A 13,977-nucleotide genomic window follows, 5' to 3' on the forward strand; every position below is an offset into this window, starting at 1 on the left:
CTCTATCTTCAATTTCTTTACCGATTGCTTCTCCACTAAATTATTGAATTATCAATTTCTGTGGTTGTAAGTACTTAATTGGATATGGGTATCTTAATTTCTTCTATGCTAGATTAGGATTTGAACTATTTCTTCTCTAATTTCTTATGCTTCAAAAAGCAATTATGCATAAATTTTTCTTTTATTATTGTTCAATTTCTTGTTCTTTTTTTAATCATCGTAAACGGAGCTCTTCTGGCGGTGGTGGGGGCTGTGGTATGTAGGGGTAGTTCAAGTTGGGGTGGGGGGAGTGTGACTACGACATCCTACCAAGTTCCACCTTTAGCAATTGTTGATCCCTCTAGATTTGCGGTTGAATTAGTCTATTCCCCTGTTGTTTCAATGGCTACTACAATTGTTACTGCTACTGGTGGCAGTGGTGGTTGTATGACAGGCAGTGATGGTTGTACAGTTTGTAGTGGTGGTGGTGTGTATGTACATCAAGATTTGATGTTGTTAGCTGGTAAAGAGGATTTAGGTGCTTTAGCTATGTTAGAAGATAGTGTGAAAAAGCTAAAGAGTCCTAAAGCATCACCTCGCCAAACATTAAGCAAATCCCAAAATTTTTTTCCTATCATAATAGCTGTATTTGCGTACACATAAGATTCAGAAATAGCTAGGTTATAAATATCCTTAAGCTAATGAAGTCAAGCAGAGAAGGAAACTAGAAAGGTGTTAGTAACAAATTGGCCTTCTCAAATAATAGTCAACCTATGTTTCTCACGTTAAATTTCAAAAGAATGACTAATATAGATATTACAAGACCCAACGATATTGCCTTTAACTTTAGCTTTTGCTTTGCTTTTCTCTGTGGTTTAGAGCCTAGCAAGTGCAAACGCACTTGTAATACCCATCCATTTTTATGAACCACAGCAAGCTGATTTTTGGGTAGCTTGACTATCTCCAGCTCCTACATCTGGTTGATTAATCTTGAGTGTCGAAGGCTGCAACATCAACTAATGAGTTCAGTATTTGGCAAGAAAAATATAAAGGATATCTGGTTCTCGTCTTTGTTCGTCTCCCTATCTTCTCTAAATAACTCTTAAGAATTTACCAAACTAGTTAAGTTACCTCAGCCTTGGATATCTGTGTTTTCTAGCCTTTCCTTTATATCTCTTGCTATTGAGAAGAAAACTTGTTCCACGTTAAGATTTGTCTTTGCACTCTGCAATGAAACAGTAAGACTTAGTACAGCAAAACCTACCAGCATTTCTTTATAGGTTGTTGAACATTCTTACAGTTTCAAAAAACTTAATCTCGTACTCATCTACAAGTGCTTGGCCCTTTGGAGTAGGAACAGTCTACAAAAGGGTTCGTTTTGACCAATAATTAGATCTTCACTGAAACACAAACCATCAAACTACTTCTATTTCTATCCACTTCTCTCTTCTTCTTTCCTACTTTAGGGATATTGTGTCTTGCCACCCCTAAGGGTGGGGAGGAAAGGAGCAGGAAAATTTTTAGAAAAGGGATCAACCCAAACGAGAACCTACCCTCTTGCTTTCGTCCATGTTAGCCTTGTTCCCTACAAGTATTTTGTTGACATTGTCTGAGGCATGCTGGTCAATGTTACGAATCCAGTTCCTAATGTCTGCAGATAGGATCGAACAGTTACTACCCGTACCCAAGGGAGGGAAAAGAAAGAGAAAAGTAAAGAAAGGGGAAAAAGGGACATTTAGTCAGGGTGAACGGAACAATGAAGAAAACAGATAAAGCCCGTTAGCTCCTCTCAAATAATCAAGTCTTTTATCAAATTTCTACTGCCTTGATCTCGTTTGTTACTGCTGGAAATTGGAATTGAATGTTGCTGCTGTTTTTCAGTGGCTTTAGATTTCCTCGATTTTATATTTGACTCATGCTGACCTTGCTGCCCGTCCTTCCAAACATCTTCCAGAACTTGTTTAGTCATCAAAGCCTCATACGAGTTAGAAACAGTAACATTTTTTGCTGTAGTGGATTGAGTTTTGTGAACTGAAACATTGTTCTTGCTAGGTGAGGACTGTGTAGGATTTACTACTGCCCAATCTATTATTTTTGACTGATCCAATATTTGAAGATCTGCTATTGGACTTGATGCATTTTCAATTAAATCAGCATGTGCAACAGTAGGTTTCACAACCTCAGCAGCATCTCGATCTGTCTTCAATGTAACTGCAACCCATTAATTTGAACATACAGTAGATCCCCGATCTCCTTTAACAAGATCTCCGTTGTCAATTTCCTGTCATTCCCTGTTAGCATCAGTAGCTTTAGAAGATAATTTAGTAACCTGTTGATCCTTAGCTTTTCCTTGGTCATTAGAAGTTTGCCTAACACCTGGAACATCTGATCCAATATCAATAGCAGCATCTAGACGATCTGCTTGTACAACTAATTCAACTTTGGCAGATGTATGAAGCTCTTTGTTATCACCTGTACCAGTCACATTGTGTAAAGTATCAAATCCTTCAATTTGTTGCATATCAGCATGCTTAACAGTATCCTTCCCAGCTGCTGCATTATGCATTGCTGGACCATCAGCATTTATAAGAGCTCTAAGTGCAGAAAATAGATCAAGATATGGAATAATGCACCAGATTCACCAAAGTTGTAAAAGAGGTTAAAGTTGACATATGAACTGCATCTCAGATTATAGGAGTATCAGGGCCAAGAGATAGAGGTCACACGGAAATGTAGGGAAGAAACAAAAGGGGTAGAAAAACATCATAAGATCGAATCCGCAGAAGGTTCAATTAAGTAAACAAAAATGGAGAGAATGTATTATTTAATTTTTGGAACTTCAGTTTCATAAGATCGAATCTACAGTTCCGTTACTTTTAGTAGTAGAAGATGCATTGTTTAATTTTTGGAACTTCAGTTTCTTTTCTTTTTTTCACTTGCTATCTTTTTTGTTGTTACTTTTCAAGATGCTATTCATCTTCCTTTGCTTCAGTGGCTATTAGTTCAAATTATATGTTTTTATTTTAACTATTTTCTAATATAGAGACTTTATCTAACTTCTATTTTAGATAATTAAGTCAAAACTCGTAATACTAAAGCTGATGAAAGTGTGACTATCTGATACTTGGAGGAAAACCCGATTCTGGAGTTAATAGAATGCACCTACTTATTGGTCCTTAGAACTAATTAGTACTGACGAGTATATGTTGCATATCACATACTGAAATTCTTGGTATTATCTGTCTATCAACATAATCCGTCACTCCTTTTAAGTTCCAGTTATATTGTTATATTGAATATTTAACTGCATCCAAAGTCGATCATTAGCCTGTGAATTTTCGGCTTTATGTAGTTGTGAACTTATGAGAAAAAGTTAATTATAATGTTTTACAATTTTAATTATATAGTTTTACAGTTATTGTTTTATATTTTATTGTAGGTAAGTATATGATGGATAAGAATTGGCTACTTATTAAGAATAGGACATTACCAGAATACTTGAATGGTGTGGAATATTTTTTGAACTTTGCATTTTCTAATCCTGAGGTTGGTGTAAGAATCCAATGTCCGTGCATTAAATGTAATAATGTGCTTAGAAAATCACGCGATGAGGTTAAGACAGATTTACTTAGGTGGGGAATAGATCCGACCTATGATAGGTGGATTTATCATGGTGAGTCGGATTCATCTTCAGATGATGAAACAAATTCCGATACAGATTTAAATTTAGGAAATGATGATGCTCGCACTTTTGAAATGTTGCATGACATGTATCGTGGTATTCCCTCTAATAGTCATGAGTTTGATGAGACCGCTGAGCCTAGGTACGAAGAGCCAAATACAGAAGCTAAAAGTTTCTATAGGTTATTAAAGGATGCAGAGCAAAAGTTATATTCGGATTGTGAAAAGTTCTCCAAACTATCGTTTGTAATGGGTCTTTTTCAGATGAAGCGGCTACATGGTTGGAGTAATACTTCTTTTGACTCTTTGTTAAAATTATTGAGTGATGCTCTTCCCAAAGGAAATGTGCTCCCTAATTCTATCTATGAAGTTCAAAAAATTATAAAAGATTTGGGTCTAGATTATGTGAAGATAGACGCATGTATTAATAATTGCATTTTATATAGAAAGGAATATGCTGATCTTGAGCAATGCCCTAGATGTAGTGAAAAAAGATGGATAGTAAGAAAAGGAGAAGATATTGATGATGAAGTTGCTTTAAGAAATTGAATAAGAGAAATAAAGAATCCAGAAGATTCTAGATACTTCTTGATATCACGATTAAACGATTATTATGACAAACGAAACCGCGGTAAGANAGGCATCCAGCTGACGCATTGGCATGGAAAACTTTTGATGAAAAACATTCAAGTTTTGCTTCAGATCCACGTAATGTAAGATTTGGGCTTGCTTCGGATGGTTTTAATCCTTTTGGTTCGATGAGTAATGCCTATAGCATGTGGCCAGTAGTTTTAATTCCATATAATCTCCCCCCATGGATATGCATGAAACAATCTAATATTTAGTTATCCTTACTTATTCCTGGACCAAAAAGTCCTGGTATGAATATTGACGTATACCTCCAACCCTTGATTGATGATTTAAAAACCTTATGGGAGAGTGGAATTGAGACTTATGATGCTTTTAAGAAATAAATTTTCACTTGCGTGCTGCTTTGTTGTGGACGATTAATGACTTTCCAGCTTATGGTATGTTATCTGGTTGGAGCACCAAAGGTAAATTAGCTTGTCCAGATTGCCATGTACATACTTGTTCCCTATACTTGAAACATGGTCGAAAACATTGCTATATGGGTCATCGTAGGTTCTTAGAGATAAATCATCCTTATCGCCGGAATAAAAGTTCCTTTGATAATACAAAGTAAGAAAGACTTGCACCACAAGCTTTGAGTGGAGATGATGTTCTTGCACAACTTAATACATCTTCACAAGGGTTAGTTGGTGGCAACACAAGAAAAAGAAAAAGAAATGTTGAAAGATGTGACAATTGGAAGAAGAAAAGTATATTCTTTGAACTCCCATATTGGAGGACTTTATTGTTGAGACATAATTTGGATGCGATGCATATTGAAAAGAACATTAGTGAAAGTGTGATAGGAACTCTGTTGGATATTGAAGGGAAAACAAAGGACACATTGAAATCTCGATTGGACATACAAGAGATGAAAATCAAAAAGCCCCTTCATCCAATAAAAGGTGGGGATAAGACATACTACCTCCAGCAAGCTATACAATGTCTAAAGATGAGAAGATTTAATTTTGTCAACTCGTCAAAGAAGTCAAGTTTCCTGATGCTTATGCTTCTAACATTGGTCGTTGTGTCAATGTTAATGAAGCTAGAATATTTGGACTTAAAAGTCATGACCACCATGTCCTTTTTCAGCGTATTGTTCCACTTATCATCAAAGGAATTTTGCCAAAGGATGCATATGATCCCTTAATTGAATTGTCATTATTCTTCAGTGATTTGTGCGCTAAAGAGTTGCATGTGGAAAGGTTAGAGAAACTAGATAAAAGTATACGGATGACAATTTGTAAATTAGAACGTGTGTTCCTACCAACGTTCTTTGATGTTATGATTCATTTGGCAAATGAGGCAAAAGTGGGTGGTCCTGTTCAATATCGATGGATGTATTACATTGAAAGGTTAGATTTTTACTTATTTGAATTATTCTTTCAGAAGAAATTTGTTACAAAACTAATTTGTCTTTACTTAATAGATATTTGCGCACGTTAAAAGGTTATGTACGCAACCAAGCTCGCCCTGAAGGATCAATTGCTGAGGGCTATCTTGCGGAGGCATGCATGGTATTTTGTTCTAAAAATTTGACTGATATGGAGACAAAGCAAAATCGCCCGGATAGAAATTTTGATTCTTTCAACATAAATCCCAATGGCTTATCCATATTTAACTGTCATGGTAAGTCATTAGCAGGGGTGATTGGAAAAGCTTGAGTAATCTTGAAATTAACCAAGCTCATTTTTATGTCCTCCAAAATTGTGAGGAGGTCAGGCCTTGGATTGAGTAAGATAACTTTTCATTTAGTTACATCCTTTTCTTTTTATGAATACCTTTAACGAATATGATGTAATATTCTTTATTTTTTTCTAAATCTTCCAATCCATAGAGAACATTTAGAAATATTGGCAAAGAAAAATAATAGAAATGTAGCCAAGAGACACAAAGAAGAATTTCCTTTGTGGTTTGAAGAAAAGGTAAACTATATCATTTGAGGCTAGTTTATCTTTACTAATGATTATTTTTTAATTTTACTTTCATAAGGAGTATTAAAGTTTTTGACTTTGCACACAAAATAGTATAAGTGGTCTAGTTAAGAGAGAATGGCGATGGTCGAGTTACCGATGAATTGTTAGCTTTGGCAAGACTTCCTGATAATCGTGTTTATTGCCATAAAGGATATATCTTAAATGGCTTTAGGTTTCGAACAATGGAATCCGAGTTATATTTGAAGACCCAAAATAGTGGTGTAGTTGTAAAGAGTGATGAGCATACAGAAAATATTGATTATTATGGAAAGATAAGAGAGATTTTAGAGATCCAATATATGGGTTATTCAGTTATATTATTCAAGTGTGACTGGTTTGAAGTTCCTCCCCAAGGTCGAAGTCAAAGTAGAGGTTACGAAAGGGATGAATATGGATTCATACGTGTAGATGTGACATGACTCCGTTACACAAATGATACATACATTTTAGGCTCACAGGCTCAATCTGTGTTAAACATGATCAAAGTGAGAAATGGCATGCTGTGGTAAGGGTAAGACCACAAAAGTTGTATGATATTCCCGAACAAGAAGATGAAGCGGAGCCATATCAATTAATTGACTTGGTTGAAAGGGAAGAAGCAAGCCTTCAAGCAGAATCGAACAATGATGTCATAATAATACAAAGAGAAGATATCGATAGAGTGAGTGTTGAAGCACCTTCTATTAATAATGAAGAAGAAGTAGATTTAGAAGTTGGGGAAGAATCTAATCATGAAAATGGGGATGACTTTAATAATTCTGCAACAGATGAATAATACCTTTTTGAGGAAGAATATCTTTCCGAGGAAGAATATAATGAACACGAGGATGATGATTGGTTGTGATCTTCAACTAGTCTTCAAAACTACTTTGCTTATTTCAATCGCTTTTTCACATGACTTCTGTTTATCCATCACCGTGCCAAAATAGTTAATTTCTACTTTGTACTACTTTTATTTTTTAATTTTTTGTGATTTTTTCTTTGTAACTTTATTTGTTTCTCATTACTTCTGAACATATTTTGTTTTTTTCTTATCATTTTGCTGCCTTTACTTCTATATTCGACTAATGTCCGATACTATTCTTTTTAACATATTACAGCCTATCATGACAATACATGTTCATGTTTCTAATAATACGGAACCTGTTACCGATGTAGTTTCAAGTTTCACAGCCAGGTAAGTTATTTCATTCGTTAAAATTTTAGCCCTTTAAAATATCTTGCTTGTATAGGTTTGATTTGCTATAATCAAAGGAGGAAAGCTTGCATAACATGCCAACAGTGGTTAATGAAGCTGAATGGAATTTCTTAGTGGACTATTTTAGTTCTGATGCTTTTAAGGTAATTAGGAGTATATCAAAATTAAATGGATTTAATTTTATAATATTGCTTAGTTTTTTTATACTTTCTTACCTAAATTATAACATATTCATGCAGCAAATGAGTGCACGAAATAAAACTAATAAGGAAAAATAAGAAATGAATCATATTTGTGGCGGAAAGTCCTTCCAGGCAGTATCTTATGATGCGGTAAGATATGTCTTTGTTTTGACTAATTTTGATCATTTTTCTTTAATAACATAATATAATTTGTTTTTTTGCTAGAGAGATTCAAGAACTGGCAAAGAGCCAAATCTTCAAAAACTTTGGAAAATGACTCACCTGAAGTCAGGACATTGGGTTAATGATGCCTCTGCTGAATTTAATGTATATACGGAGATCTTATCTTTATCTTAGAATATGAGCCGATTGAAACAAATATTGCAAGTTTAAGCTTGTACAATATTTTGTAGGATAAGCTGGCAGAAATTGTGGATGAACAAATTCAAGAAGTGGAAGAGGGTACTGATGTGGACCCAATTGTTAATGCTGCTTTTGTGAAATTTGTTAGAGAAAAGTCAGGATATTGCCGCGGTCAAGGATCGGGAGTCAAGCCAGCTAGTAGAAGATCTATGCATGTAACTCAAGAGCAACTACAAGCACAACAAAAAGAGGTGGAAGAAGAACGTCATAAACGAGAGAGTGTAGAGTGCAAACTAATAGAAGTGAAAAATCAACTTGAGGAGGAGCGGAAAAAATGAGAAGTCATGGAAGCTCGTCTAGTGAGTGATCAAAAAATATTAAAACAGGGCATGATGGCACTAGTACCCATATTCAAAGTTCTGAGGTATTTAGTTTGTTTAAGGCGTGAAAGTTTATTACTTGCTTTTGATCCTAAGAACAATTTTATTAAAATAGTTAAGAATAAATGAGATAGCATCACTTTTCATGTTAGTCATTATCACACACATATATTACTTTCTTCGACTATGACATGCCACAATTTTACATTTGAAATGCAATAGGACAGAACACTAAGCACTAAATGCTCTTGAAGTACATGAAAGTGAATTTTGTATTTTCAGCTCTAATAGAAACTGAAGGAGCAGTAAGTTAGATGTACTATTTTATATACACAGTATAACTCTCTGCTTCTCCATGTCTTCACTCCTCTAACTGCTCAAAATTTCATTTCTGCTTCCACTATTTCAAGGTATCACCTTTATTTGGGTGAGTTTCTAAATTCGCATATGCTCCCTTTTATCTTTTCTTTCTCTGTTGTTTCATGATTTTGCTTTCTTTCTGGTTTTACATTATGGTTGCTACTAATTTTTAAGCCTCATAGCTAGAAAATATGTCTAAGCAGGGCCAGTAATCTTGACTTCTGCTCCAGGCTTCAAGTCACCTAAAATATGAAATATTTGAAGTTACACAAATAAGCAGGGCCAAACCTTATACTCTTACCGTACATTAGGAACAGTCACTCTTAATCAAATCTCTACTGGATAGCTAAATAAAACAGATAAACATTGACATCGTCTAAGAAATTAGGGAGTCGTTGATTCTTACATAAGAAGTTTGAGGAAACTCCTTTAACTTCTTCCCCTTTGTCATTGATGTAGATAAGCCTTTTGACACACAGAGAAACATGTATGAAACCTCAAGTTCAGACACTTACATTTGTGTAATGTATGACCTATAGTTGTTGGTAGAAATGATGTTGCTATCTGTTTCTCTTTTGGATTTTTCTTTTCACAAGTTTCTGCATATTGATTCCAGTTTTTCACTAATCTTTGTTATATTTCTGAGCTTTGGTGAATCTTTTTTCTTATTTTCTTCTTAGTTTGTTCTACCTGTTTGTTGCTGATGGAAAATTGGCGAATCTTCGTAGTTTTACCATTGTTTGGATATGTTCTTGCTGGATTTTGTACATCTATGTTATCAATTGTAGCTGAAATATTGAAATTGCACGTATGATTAGGAAATTCATGTTCTATAATTTTGAGTGGATAAGTATGATAAAGATACTTCAAAGTCTAATACATGATGTTCTGTTTTATATCCTATGGTACTAGCTTCGAAAAATGGACGTTCTCATACACTGATCTGTTTGTCATTTCTACATTATATATTAGATATTCAAGGTATAAAATGCTCTATGTGGATGTTTTCTATTTATTTGAATCTCTAGAAACTATTGTGTTCTACTGAAAGGAAACTTGTTCTAGTATTTTTTATGTTATAAATTTGCTTCGTCGAGGTTCTATCATGTTTAAGTTTAGTTGTACAATGTTTAACAGACTGGACTTCCTGCTGCAATTTTTGACATGATTGCTAATTTAAATGATTCGGATGAGACAAGTCCTACAAGTCTTATGGATGATACCATGGTAAGTAAACTTATTTTAGTTCATGAAAGGAAGTTTCTTGGTTGTATATGCAAATGAGTTTGTTTGAATAAATCAATCTTGTCTAGTATTTTGTTTTGATTATAGTATTGTATCTCTAGGAGTATTAATAGGTTCTGATGCAACTTTATTTTGGGGACTTCTTTATTCAAGCTTGCACTGCTAGCTTACATATCTATTTTTCACTACAATTGCTATAGCCCACATCTCTTCCAGTAAGTCCACATCTAGAATTAGAGATGGATCGACAATTTTGGCCACTAGTTCTTTCTCCCGTATAGTGATGAAAGGAAGAAATTTGTCCCGCCACTCCTTGGTTGAGGCATCATCTGACTGGCTTATGCCAACCTTGCCAGTTACAAGCTTAAGTAAAACCTTCCCGAAACAGTAGACATCAAAAGCACAACTTGTAAATGAAGATCCTCTTCATGTATAAGGCCAGCATAAGAAATTGGAATAATAACCCTAAAGTCCAACGATGTGTTTTCACGAAAAGAATGATAGCTATATACTAGCAGGATCTCCCTCAGCACCTGTATATTGTAAAGAAGAGATGCCTTATGTATCTGTGGCTAGATACATAAACTAACTGTTGTCAAATGCGTTAATTAAAATTTAAGGCTATTACGTATCTGACAAGTCGGGAATTAGAATTATTAAACATTTATTAGGAGTAGTACTAGAACTTGTTTTCCTCAGTATTAATACAGCTTGCAGGCTATATTACGAAGGTTAATCAAAATGGTTCAACAGACAAGCAGGAGCATCACAACGCTAGTCAGCAACTTAGAAACTACATTACCATCCCCGGATCTCATTTATGGGATTATACTAGATTGTTGTTGTTGTTTAAGTTATTTCTCATTAAAATATGTTATTGGTTTTTCTTAAGTCTTTGGTTTCAAGAAGACTTTGAGACGTTTTGGTCTGAATGCCCATGGGAGATCCAGGAGGATGACTTGAAATATGCATGGATGTTTGTGACCAGGATTATATAATTTCTTGCCTGGCTGTGGAAAAAGAAAAAAAGGAAAAATGATAACCATACCAAATAGTTTGAAATAAGCATCAAATCAAGAGTGCTTTCAGGCATGATGCACTTTACCTTTGCACATAATCCAGATTGTGGATGATTGTTTCTTTCTCCTAGTCGTGCATTAGTAATCTGATATTTCCAACCATGTTTTTCTGCGAGTGCTTTTGAGCTTGATGTTGTATTTCCACAAGCTCTTTTTAGGTTGATGGTTCCTGTTAAATAAGCTTCCACTAGTTTCATTTTGCGCTTTTATACTTTATTGCTTCTTTTTATCAAAATTTAATTATATTTATTTTCTTTTTAGGATGAGCATGCGTAATTGAACAATCCTCACATCCGGTTCATGAAGTGCACAAGCTGTTGGAAAAAGATTTATTTTTTTGGTTACTATTAGAATAGAACTTAAGGACCTTGGAAGATTTATTTTTTGGGTTACTATTAGAATAGAACTTAAGGACCTTGGATATATGATGCTTTTACTCGTTTTGTAAGTAAAAATATACTTTTTAGGATTATTTAGTTTTTGGAAGTTAGTATATCCACTTCATAAATTTTCAGTGTAGAAACTTTATTTATATCTATTTAAAATACAATTTATAATTCCTACTTGTATTTGTGAAAATTTAAAGAATATATGAATTGTATATTTAGTAACAACATATAAATTGTTGCCAAAGTAGTACTAGAGAATCTGTTGGCAAAAAGGTATTATTGCCACAATAACAGTTGTTGCTAAAAGTATTGATAACAGATTATTAACTTTACCGCCAACTTTTTTTAGCAACAACTGATATTGTTGGCAAAAAACTAATATTGTCGCAACAATAATTTTTTATTGCTACATGTCTTCATAATCCACGACTTCATTGACCTTTTACCAACAAAAAATAACTTATGGCAACGATAGATATTGTTGCAATAAGTTACTTTTGGCAACAATATTCTCTGTTGTTGCATATAGTTTTCCCATCGGTGTTTACTGCAACGGAGTGCAACGACTTCTTTGTCGTTGCCAAAAACATTTTTGCCAACAACGTTGAATATATGGCAACAAAAAATGTTGTTGCGGAAGGCCTTCATTCTTGTAGTCTACACACGAAGTGCAGAGCGTAGTATGAGTACTACCGACCCAGTGTACTCAATAAGTAATAGGACTAACCTTGGGCTGAAAGCAGTGACGACCTTAGAAAGGTACATTCCAAATCTAGATAATAACAGTAATAACTCAAAAGAAATCCAATAATCAGTTTGTAAGCAGTATAGAAATGTGGGCATGTTTTTCTAGTTTTTAACAATTTGAGTACAACACAAATAAAATATGACAAGCATGACTAATATGAGGTATGTCACATCTTGATATCGACATGTCTAGTCTGCATGTCAACTGTAATGCAACACAGTGATAAAGTCATATACTCATGCTCTCGGAGTATTCATCCTCACTCAGCACACTCAATCATTAGACACTCCCAATCATTCAACACTCTCAGTCACTTAGTACTCTCAATCACCCAGTACTCTCAATCACTCGGCATTCGCACTCATCGATACCTGCGCTCACTGCTAGTATGTCAGATTCCGGAAGGGCGGATCCAGCCTAAGCGCTAATATAAGCCAATCATGGCATGAATCAATAAAGCCTGATGCGGCGTGCAGCTCGATCCCATAAATACCACTCACAATCAGGCCCTCGGCCTCACTTAGTTATCAATCTCTCCAGTCTCTCGGGCTCACAAAACTCATGCCAATCAGTCCAAAACAATGATACATGATGTAACAATAAATGATAACAGGGATTGAGATATGATATGCAATGATGAATGCTACTGAGTACATAACTGCAATTTAAGCAAATAAAAACAATCTCTGTGGGTCCAAACAACACCAGCATATAGCCTAAACATGATTTCTAACATGAATCACGGCTCAATTTTCTCTATCACGTGGAGAATACATGAATAATAACAAGATTAGATAACAACACAGTTTCACGGAATCAATCGAGTCACAACTACTACGGTGCATGTGGGACCCACACGCCCGTCACATAGTATGTGCGTCACCTCAACACCAACCACATAACACGTAGTTTGGGGATTTATATCCTCATAGCCAAGTTTAGAAGTGTTACTTACCTCAAACAGCGCAAATCCCTACTCCAATAAGCCCTTGCCTCGCGAATAGGCATCCGGACGACTCGAATCTAGCCACAAACAACTTAATACAATCAACATATGCTATAGGAATAAATTCCATATGATAAAGCTAGGTTCTTTAACAAAAGTCGAAAAGTCAACCCCGGGCCCACGTCTCGGAAGCTGACAAATTTAAGAAATTCTAACATCCATTCAATAACGAATCCAACAATACCAAAATCACCCAATTCCGATCACAAATGATACTTAAATCCCTAAATCTTACTCTCCAATCCCTAGTCCAAAATTTCCCAAATTCCACCTTAAAATACATAATCTAGGTGGAAAATTCAATGGGTATTCAATATTAATAAATAAAAATGATCAAAAGTAGCTTACCTCTTGAAATTTAGTGAAACCCCTCTCAAAAATCGCCATTACCCGAGCTTGCAAAGTCCGAAAATGAGAAAATTACTCAAACCCTCGATTTTTATCCTCGGCACAGGCACCTTCGCACCCGCGGACTCACCAGCCACACCTGCGGCTCCGCTTCTACGGAAGAGGTCCGCTCCTAAGGAAGTCACTTAAGAACCCGACCAGCCGCACCTGCGGCCCAAACACGCACCTGTGAGGCCGTAAATTTTAAAAGTTTGCTGATGGTAGGTAAATTTGATCGAATAGTATAAAGGTAGGATAAATTTGGCCGGATAATATAACGAAGATTAAATGTAGACAATATTCAAAAGTAAAGGAGTATATTTGGCCCTTTTCCCTAAAATATATATACTTTTATTTCTTTATAGTTTAACTAA

Source organism: Nicotiana attenuata, unplaced genomic scaffold, assembly GCF_001879085.1.
Source record: "Nicotiana attenuata strain UT unplaced genomic scaffold, NIATTr2, whole genome shotgun sequence".
NCBI lineage: Eukaryota > Viridiplantae > Streptophyta > Magnoliopsida > Solanales > Solanaceae > Nicotiana > Nicotiana attenuata.